At 42.6% G+C, this 10,246-nt stretch overlaps 3 non-coding genes across 3 annotated transcripts; all 3 read right to left on the bottom strand.

Moving 5' to 3' along the window:
* Positions 1-5,066: 5,066 nt before the first annotated feature.
* On the bottom strand, positions 5,067-5,259 carry LOC122764118. The gene has a single exon (XR_006359528.1). It is a non-coding gene; the product is annotated as a U2 spliceosomal RNA (small nuclear RNA).
* A 182-nt stretch (positions 5,260-5,441) lies between these two features.
* On the bottom strand, positions 5,442-5,554 carry LOC122764119. Its single transcript, XR_006359529.1, has one exon. It is a non-coding gene; the product is annotated as a U5 spliceosomal RNA (small nuclear RNA).
* A 647-nt stretch (positions 5,555-6,201) lies between these two features.
* Positions 6,202-6,365, bottom strand: LOC122764117. Its single transcript, XR_006359527.1, has one exon. It is a non-coding gene; the product is annotated as a U1 spliceosomal RNA (small nuclear RNA).
* Between the last annotated feature and the right edge of the window lie 3,881 nt (positions 6,366-10,246).

The raw sequence follows: 10,246 nt of genomic DNA, 5'->3' as shown, positions 1-10,246 counted from the left end.
CCAGTCCCACTTTGTTCGCAATGACTGTAGCAGAAAACCTGTCACATTGGCAACCATCATGTGGGAGTACACTTGTACAGTACGTCGACGACCTACTTGTATGTTCACCCACAAGGGAGGATTGTAAAAAAGATACAGTGTCTCTACTTTGTTTTCTGGCAGAAAATGGTCATAAGGTGTCAAAAGACAAGCTGCAGCTTGTCTCAAAATCAGTGCGGTATCTTGGCCATATAATCACTCCGGAAGGTCGTAAATTGGGTCCTGACCGCATTCAAGCAATATTGGAAGTTCCAAAACCACTTACAAAAAAACAAATGATGTCCTTTTTGGGCTTATCAGGTTATTGTCGTCCATGGATTAGGAATTTTGCGGAGATCTCCCAACCCATGTATGACATCACACATGGGGGAAAACATTTGGCCATGACTGACTTGTTGACTTGGACTACTGAGGCAGAGACAGCTTTCACTGACTTAAAACAAGCACTATCTAGCTCACCTTGTTTAGGACTTCCAGACCCGACAAAACCTTTTAATCTTTTTGTTTCGGAATGCAATGGATTTATGTCAGCAGTCCTCACTCAGTCCCATGGTGACAAACAAAGACCTATTGGGTACTATTCAAAGCGTCTCTCTACTACAGAAAGAGCAATGGTAACATGTTTAAGGGCTGTAGCGGCTGCTACAGAAGCAGTTTTAGCCACAGCAGATATTGTGGCTATGTGTCCCTTGATTGTGCATGTCCCGCATGCTGTCCATTCTTTAATCCTGCAGGCTAAAATGGCTCATTTAACTCCAGCACGACTATTGCATTGGCAGAATGTTTTACTAACTATGTCGCATGTTACTATGAAAAGATGTACTGTTCTTAACCCCGCAACTCTGCTTCCTACAGCTGAAGATGGAGAACCACATCCTTGTTTGGAGGTTGTTGACATTGTGTCAAAACCACGGGATGCATTGTTTGATACACCACTGTCTAACGCTGATTCTGTTTTCTTTGTAGATGGTTGTGCCATGAGGAATCCAGCTGATGGTTCCTCTTGTGTTTCCTTTGCTGTATGTACTGAACAAGTTATAGTTGAAAGTGCCAGACTGCCAAATAACCTGTCTGCTCAGGCAGCAGAGTTATTTGCATTAACCCGTGCTTTCATCCTAGGAGCGGAACAGAATATTACAGTATACACGGATTCACAATATGCTTTCAATGTATGCCATAACTTCCACACTTTGTGGAAAAACCGTGGTTTCTTTACATCCACAGGAAAACCGATTGCTCACAGACCACTCATCCTCAACCTTTTGTCTGCATTACTCCTGCCTGTCTCTGTAGCAGTATGCAAATGCAGAGCCCACACTGGTTCTAACGACCCAGTGTCACAGGGAAATGCAGTAGCCGATGCAGCTGCTAAGAGAGCTGCTCTTTGTCCTGCCTCCCCAATTTTGCAAATGCCCCTAACTGTCCAGGATGATCTTTTTTCCCTCAATGATGTCTCTTTGCTTCAAACAGGAGCTGATGCTGGGGAGAAAGCATTCTGGAAGAAAAAAGGGTGCACAAAACTCCCATCTGAAGTCTGGGTAGACATAAACGGTCTTCCAGTCCTTCCGAAATCTATATTCCCTTTTCTAGCTAAGTTGACCCATGGTCCTGACCATGCGTCAAAAGGAGGGATGTTAGATATTGTAAATAAACTATGGTATGCGCCAGGGTTTTCAGCATTTGCTGAAGACTTTTGTAAAAAATGTGTAATTTGTGCCACTAATAATGTTGGCAGAGGTGTGCAAATGTCTCTATCTGCACATCCGAAACCTGAAGGTCCTTTCGAACATTTGATGATGGACTTTATTGAGCTCACTCCATGCAAGGGGTACAAGTACTGCCTTGTAATTGTTGACATGTTTTCAAAATGGATTGAATGTTTCCCATGTAGGCATGCAACAGCCGTTTCAGTGGCAAAATCACTCTTGAAGGAAATAATACCACGTTGGGGTTTGCCGTCCAAATTGACTAGTGACAATGGTTCTCATTTTGTGAATAGTGTCATTCAAAGTCTAGCAGAAAGCCTTCAGATCAATCTAAAAACACACTGTGCGTATCATCCAGCTAGTGGAGGTGCGGTAGAAAGAGCTAATCAGACCCTGAAGATAAAATTAACAAAATTAATGGCTGAAACAAAGTTGCCATGGGTTGACATTCTACCCCTCGCTCTCATGTTTATGAGAGGACGCCCACATAAAACGACTGGATTATCTCCTTATGAGATTCTTACTGGGCGTCCTATGCGAATGACGAATACTCCTTATCCTCAAAACAGACTAACTCTGTTAGGGATGGATGATGACATGTTAAGATATTGTTGTGCACTTAACCATGTTCTCAAGTTTATCTTCCCTAAGGTGAAAGCAGCCCTTCCTGACCCTGCAGTAGCCGAACTACACCACATACGGCCCGGAGACTGGATAGTGGTTAAGGACCTCAGACGGAAGCATTGGCATCAACCCCGGTGGTCAGGACCATTCCAAGTGCTGCTGACAACTCCAACTGCCGTCCGGATAGCTGAGAGGGATACCTGGATCCATGCGACCCATTGTAAACCCTTTCCTGGGAATGTCTTATCCAACGGAACAACAACAACGGGAAATTAATCAAGGAAAATGCTGCAAAACCTTGCTAGCAGTTTTCTTCATTGGGATCATCACCACAGGCGTGTCAGTCCAATGGCCTGGACATCAGAAAAATGACAGCCTGCGACAAATGGACTTCAAAAGTCAGCATATAACATCAACAACCATACATACTACTGATTCACTCACATTCACCAGTCAAACTGACATCATTCACATTGATACTTTGACACCTATTCTTCCACCGAGGAATGAAGAAAGACTGAAAACATCGAGGGAGTACAAAGACACTGAGGGCAAAGGTGGCGTGGGTGTGTCACCCATGCAGGATCAAGAGATCCCAGAAGACATGGACAAAACAGTTACTGTCACAGAAGAATTAGTCAGGAAGAAAAGACAACTTTTTGAACACACTGATTGGAAACCGTGGAATTTCAACGCAAATGAATTGCTTGATAATTCTAACCAAAAAAATAGTTGGTATTCTTACATTGGATGGATGAAAAACAAGGTGTACGGCTCAAACACTACTGTACTAATTGTTCAGAGTCCTCCAGCTAACTGGCATTCCTTGTTCCAGCTGGAGGTGAGACATTGTCCTTGTTTAGATCCTGTAATTAGTTTAGTGCAATATTACGCTGATTGTCCCCACATGGACACTACAAGTCGGAAATCGTGTAAGGCTTCTCACCATGCATGGTATACGGCGAGAAAGAAAGTCTATAGTCATACGACTTATCAGGCAAATATGTATTTATCTTGTGTAGATTGGTTTTGTGAGAACATGGTTCCACAATCTTTCCCTTCAAATTCCACTTATGCTGAACCAACTGAGATTCCTAACAAGAGCACAAATCTCTCACATTCTGTTTGTTTATGTTCAAACGGCACAGGTCAGTTCATGGGAATCTCACATTGTTCAAACCCTGTTATTAGTTTAAACACTAATCGAGTTAAGTTCGGTCCCATTAAAATAACATTTAGAAATAAAGAAACTGTGCTAGTCAATAAATATCTTCATGCTCCTGCACATAAAGGTATACCTCCTATTGGAAATTTTTATTGGCTTTGTGGTAATGAGGCATTCTTGTTTTTACCACCAAAATGGTCTGGGTGTTGTTATTTTGTTAACTTAACTATTGCTAATTTAGCAATACTCCCAATAACTCTGAATCAAAATTCAAACCCTATGCACGTCCATAAACGAGAGATGGCACAGTTTTCCACCCTCTCATCATATCATTGGCGTATTTCATTGGGAGAAAAATGGGGTATCGGATTATTGCCTTGGTATGGTGTTACATTTCTGGCTGACCATATTGACAACATTACATATTCAATGTCTGGTTTTGCTAATGAAACTATAAAAGGCTTCCAATATTTAGCGGCAAATGACAAATCCCATAGGTTAACTCTGTTAATGCACGAAATGGCTCTTGATTATATTTTGGCAAAAACTGGAGGTCTTTGTCTGACTTTAAATTTAACAGGTGACTCATGTGTTACAGTAATCCCTGATAACTCAGATAACATTACTAGTGTGATTACAGCACTGGAGAAGATCCGTCATTTGGTCCCTCTGAATCAGCAGGTTTTAGTTTCAATAGATGGTTAAACGAACAATTTGGTCCCTGGGGTGCAATGATTGTTCATGTGTGTATCCCTGTGCTAATTGTGTTTGGTATAACTTTTTGTTGTTGTACTTGTGCACTCACTTGTATGCGAGCGTTTGTGTATAGGTGGATAGGGGGAGTACTTGGAGGTGACAGAACACCATTGTATGTGAAAGTACCTTGTGAACAAAGTAAGGATTGTGAATCAAATGTGTGTCACATTTCAGAATGGGCCCCAGGTAACCCGTATAGTGAGAGTGATTCAGATGGAGAAATAATGTGAATAGAATTTTTTTGGTTTGCTTTTTGTTCTTGTTTTTTTTTTGGTGTGTTTTATTTCTTCTCTTGTGATATTCTGAGAGTGAATAGTTAAACTCATACAAATATGTTTGCAGTGGGTAGTCGTAGAAAAAGTTAGTTAACGAGACCATGTGATTTCCCAAAAAATATGTTGACACTCTGTGTCAAAAGGGAGGAAATGTGGGAAATAACCAGTCTTTCCTCTGTTTCCTGTAGTGGTTAAGATAACTATCTACAAACAGTCAAGCTGTGAATGGAGGCTGGGGAAAGTGTATGATAATGAAGGGTCAACGTAAGGGTTCCACATAATGGTATCTGTTAGTCGTCGTAAACATTAGGTAACATCTAATGGGGTCATAAACGTTATTTCTTGTGTCTGTGTTTGTTTTACTTTGATGTTTCTGTATAAATGGTAGAGCCTTCTTGAGAAACGGGAGAGAACATTTAGACCTTCTTGGTGACAGGGTCTCTCCTTTATGCATGAAGTAAAGATTTGATTCACTGAACACTGATGACTCCAAATTTCTTTCACAGGTGCACCGTTCCTGGTGGCACTGCAATACCAGGTCAATGCAAGGAGTGAAGAGAGCAAGCCCCAGTTTTCACCTCCCACTGCTCAAAAATGCATTTAATATTTAATCCCCATATAGAGGACATATCAGATATTAAACTGATAAGAACAGATACTACACTTGATCTTAGCCAAAAGGCCGAGAAGCGATGGCCCACAGGTGTCTGGGGCCAACCCAAGATCTTGGCACACAAGTCAGTTGTTGTGGTGCCATGTTTTTAAGGGCGCATAACAAAGGCTGCTGCTGCTGATCACCTCCGCCCCAAGGTTGACCTAAGTGCACCTCTGAGCCTTGACAGACAGCTGCTTGACATTTGACACACTCAAAGGGCGCAGCCTTACAGCAAAGCCCACCAAAAATAACTTAAACTCTTGAACGTCCCTCTCCACGGAAGTCTTTAGTAAAAGGCGAAAGACTTGTGCATTTTGAAGAGAAACCAGAGTCAACGTAGCCCCTGTCCTGGAGAGCAGCCGAGGAGTCTATCCGCCGGAGTCACCACAGTCTCGGTCGGCCGGCCGGCCGGCCACCTTGGGACGGCCTTCCTTCAACGTTTTTGCTTAGTCGGCCAATAAACCGCCCAGATTTGACTGCATGTTTGGAAGCGCTTTCCTACTGTCGGTTGTGCGCTGCAGTTTTCTATCAGTCGCTGAGGCTGTGGCACATTCCTCGCTCACTGGCACACCTCCAACATTTAGTGGTAGACGTGAGTGCATGAGCAAAGCAGCTCCGTGTCACACTGAGCAGTACAAACTGCCGGGCCATTTCCCACCTCATCCGGGCTTCTGAAATGGTGAGTTGCTCCTGGCATCACTTCAACATCAGGTCACTGCACGGAGTGAACAGAGCAAGCGCCAAAGTATTAACCCTTGGCATGATGGCCATGGATCCATCTCCAACAATCGAGTTCTTCTACAAAGAGTTGGGAAAGGGAGCGTGACATTTGCTTTGAGCTAAAAGACAACACCCACAACCATCACGTTCCCAGCAACTTGGAAAGACTGGGGATGTTGCTCCGCAAGGACGTGAGAAGTTTGGAGATGGGCACACAACGTTGAACTTCGGGCGGCTGACCTTTGCTTACAACGACATCATCGGGGGAAAGCGCGGACGCAGCACCCCACTAGCAAAAATTATGCAGTCAAGACTCCCACGTTTGGGGAATTTGCAGGGGTCAACACAGCCGGAGTGCAATGGCTGAGCCTCGCCCTGGGTGAACCGCCTGCTTGATCATGGTATCTCCCCTGCCAGGTAAGTATGAGGTGTACTCGCCAAACACCGGGTGGCTCTTGCCAGACACAGCTCTTTGGCTGATGGTGCTGGAAATGAATAATCCCAGAGGCCAATGCCTTGACTCAGTTGCTCGTTAATGCTGTGCTATGTTCAACTTCAACCTCCAGCACACATTGGAGAGGAAACACTCGACCTTTTTTACTGGCATACCTGGCTGTCGTTTCGAAATATGAAATAACAATGACAAACACTGTTGGGAAAAGCAGATTGCTGGATGGATTCAAAATCGGCACAACCATAGTTATGGCAAAAGAGCTAAACAATGATGAACTGGTGGTCTCTTTTCTCACTCTGCCCGCGTACATCTCAGACCAGGAAATAATTGACAAGCTGCATGGCTGGGGAGTCTCTGCAATCTCTCCAATCAAGAGAAGAATGTGGCCTGGCACAAACATCGCAGATGGGACAAGGTATGTGAAAGTCAAATTTAATCAGACAGTACAATCCCTGCCTTACTCTGCTAGATTTAATACTGCCACTGGTCCCGAATACTTCAGAGTGTTACATGATCGGCAAGTGAAAGTGTGTCGAATGTGCCTACAGCCTGGACACATTCTTAGAGAGTGTCCTGAGTTTTGTTGCCATAAATGTGGAGTCCAGGGGCACTATGCAAGAGAGTGCCATAAAGCTGTGAAAAGGTGTGAGCTGTGCCACAACAACATGGAAAATTGCATTTGCAATGAAAGTGAACCGGAGAGCATAGCAGAGTCAGAGTTGGAGAGGGAGCAGACAGAGGGAAGCACTGAGGACAGTGCAGGAGAGGAGGAGGCAGAGATAGCGCCTGCGGAGGTACGCACAGAGTGTGGTGTAGAGAAAGGGCCCCCTGCCCAGCCGCCCCGAGCGGAAAAAATAACCACTAATGTGGAAACCTCTGGAGAAAGCCTTCCGGAAGCGCAGAATGACGAGGCTCAACCAGACAATGAAAAAAAAGTGGCTGGAGCTGAAAAGCTCCAAGCCAGAGGCACGAGAAGCACCCCAACCGCAGAATCTGCGCCACTCAGTCCTCCCCACTCTGAAAAAGAGCCAACAGTTTCTCCCTCACCAAGTGCTGACTCTGATTCGGAGATGGACCTCTCGGTAGTGTCCCTGGCAAGAAAACGACAAAATACAGACAAGTCCGGTAAAACAAATAAGAAAAAGCAAAATAGAAAAAAATGAGTGTGATGTTTAATGCCACAATAATACAGCTCACCCTTCTCATGGCCCTGCTTCTCTCACTGAATGCCCGTGGGCTCTGCAGCAGAGAAAAACTACACAAAGTCATCAATACTACCAAATGTGACATCTTGCTGCTACAAGAAACAAAATGGTCCTCATCTCCTGTGAGCATGATAGGAGGGTTATGGGAAGGGAATGTATATTTCGCAAATGCAGATCGAGCAATGTGTGGGGTGGCAACGCTGATTAAAAACAATGTCTTTGATAAGGTAATAGAAATATATAAATGCTCACGAGGTAGATTATTGATAGTTGATTCATGGAAAAAAAATGTTTATATTAGAATTATCAATATATATGCTCCTAACACTGAGGGTGAAAGAAAAGTGTTTTTCAAAGAGCTAAATAAGTGGGTAAACAACAACTCCATCATCACTGGAGACTTCAATGTTCCCCTCACCAAATTTGACATATCTAGCAACAATCTCTTTAAAGATGATGTGAGCAGGCGATCCTTATTCGAAATCATAAAAGAATACGACCTGGTTGACTTATGGCGAATTATGCATCCAAATAAAACTCAGTTCTCCAGACATCAGGTGGTACAAAATACTCTCAAACAATCGTACCCGTATTGATTATGCCTTAGTGGCAAGCTCCATTGTACACAATGTGAACTCAATAGAATATGTCCTCAACACATGGAGTGATCACTCCCTCATAAAATTGTCATTATTTCCATCAGTAGCACAAACAAATGGTGGGGTATGGTGTTTTAACAATAGCTTACTAAAAGATCAACAGTTCATTGACAAAGTTAACCGTCTTCTTCACAATGTGGCAAATGAAATGGAGTGGGTCGAAGACATATTTAATTGGTGGGAAAGAGTGAAAGAACGAATCAAAAGAGTATGTATAAATTATAGTAAACATAAGAGCTGGCTGGAGAAAAAAAATGAAAAAGAGCTAAGAGTAAAATTAGAACACGAACTCCAAAAGATAGCCAATGAACCTAACGGAGATCTGACAAATTATATTTATTTGAGAGACAAGTTAGCGCTCTCCAAAAAGAAGGAATGCATGGGGGCAATAATTAGAAGCAGAGTGCAAAATTTTGTGGAGGGGGAAAAATGTTCAGCTTTTTTCCTCGGCTTAGAAAAGCAAAAACAAAATAAAGCATTCATAAAAGAACTGAAAGACAGCAAGGGCAACATAATTATACAAACTGATGAAATAATATCCAGAATACAAGATTTCTTCCAGCAGCTATATACAAATCAAAATATAAATCAAAATACAATTACAAGTGTGGTGAAGGTCATTCAGAACCAAATCTCAACGGAGGACAGAATATGGTGTGATCAGCTTATCAGCATGGCAGAGATTGAAGCAGCCATCAAGGGCTTACAAAAAAACAAGAGTCCAGGCGTAGATGGTTTAACAACTGAATTTTATCTATTTTTCAAAGAAAGTTTAACACCAATTTTATTTCGAATTTTTGAGGAAGTTGAGAAGAAAGGTGAAGCTCCTGAGACCCTTACACTTGGTTTAATTACTTTGGCATACAAAAACCGAGGAGACAGAACGATCATTAACAACTACAGACCCATAAGCCTTCTGAATACTGATTACAAAATTTTCGCAAAGGTTCTAGCAAACAGACTCAAAGAAATTATCCCAAACATAGTACATCAGTCACAGGCATATAGCATTCCCGGACGAGATATTTCAGATTCCATTTTATCCATAAAAGAAACCATCTATCAGATGTCACAAACTGGTGGCATCTATCTAGGAGTAGATTTTGAAAAGGCGTTCGATCGAGTTGAACACAACTTTTTATGGGCTGTTTTAAAACAATTCGGTTTTGGTCACAATTTCATTAAAAGAATTCAATCTCTTTACAACAATGCACACAGTCGCATAAAAGTGAATGGTCTCCAAACCCCAAAAATAGCAATCCAAAGATCAATTAGACAGGGATGTCCCCTCTCCTCTCTGCTCTACAGCCTGGTGGCCGAGCCCCTAGCTCTATTAATAAATCAGAACATTAACATTCAGGGCATACTGGCAGATAATGGCACTTCCTGCAAAATGATTGCCTATGCCGATGACACAAATATCATGGTCAAAGATGGAAAAAGTCTACAACTAGCTTTGAATCTTGTACATATCTACTGCTCAGCCTCCGGTGCCAAAATCAATGAAAACAAATCAACTATAATGTACTGTGGCAATGGGGCAAGGTCACCAGGCAGACAGGCGTTCATAGAGGAAAAGGCCAGTGTAAGGGTCTTAGGAGTGCATATTGGCCAGGATCAAAAGGCCGCCAGAGATAACACCTGGAAAGAGGTGCTAAATAAAATGAACAACACCTTGGGGTTGTGGAAAATGCGGAAGCTGACCCTGAAGGGTAAGGTGGTCATGCTCAACTCCCTGATACTCTCCAAAGTGAATCATGTGCTACAAGTCTATGATCTCCCAAAACAAACTCATGCAGAAATAAATCAAATGATATCCACTTTTCTGTGGGGAAGCCGCCGCAACATGATAAAACACAGAACAACAATTGATACATACACAAACGGTGGGCTTAGGCTAATAGACATAAACACAAAAAAACACTCATTCAGAATCAAAATCATCACAAAAAAACACTCATTCAGAATCAAAATCATCAAAAAGCTGT

The sequence above is a fragment of the Solea senegalensis genome, unplaced genomic scaffold (assembly GCF_019176455.1).
Source record: "Solea senegalensis isolate Sse05_10M unplaced genomic scaffold, IFAPA_SoseM_1 scf7180000017242, whole genome shotgun sequence".
Classification (NCBI taxonomy): Eukaryota; Metazoa; Chordata; class Actinopteri; order Pleuronectiformes; family Soleidae; genus Solea; species Solea senegalensis.
This window is presented reverse-complemented; position numbering and strand designations above follow the sequence as displayed.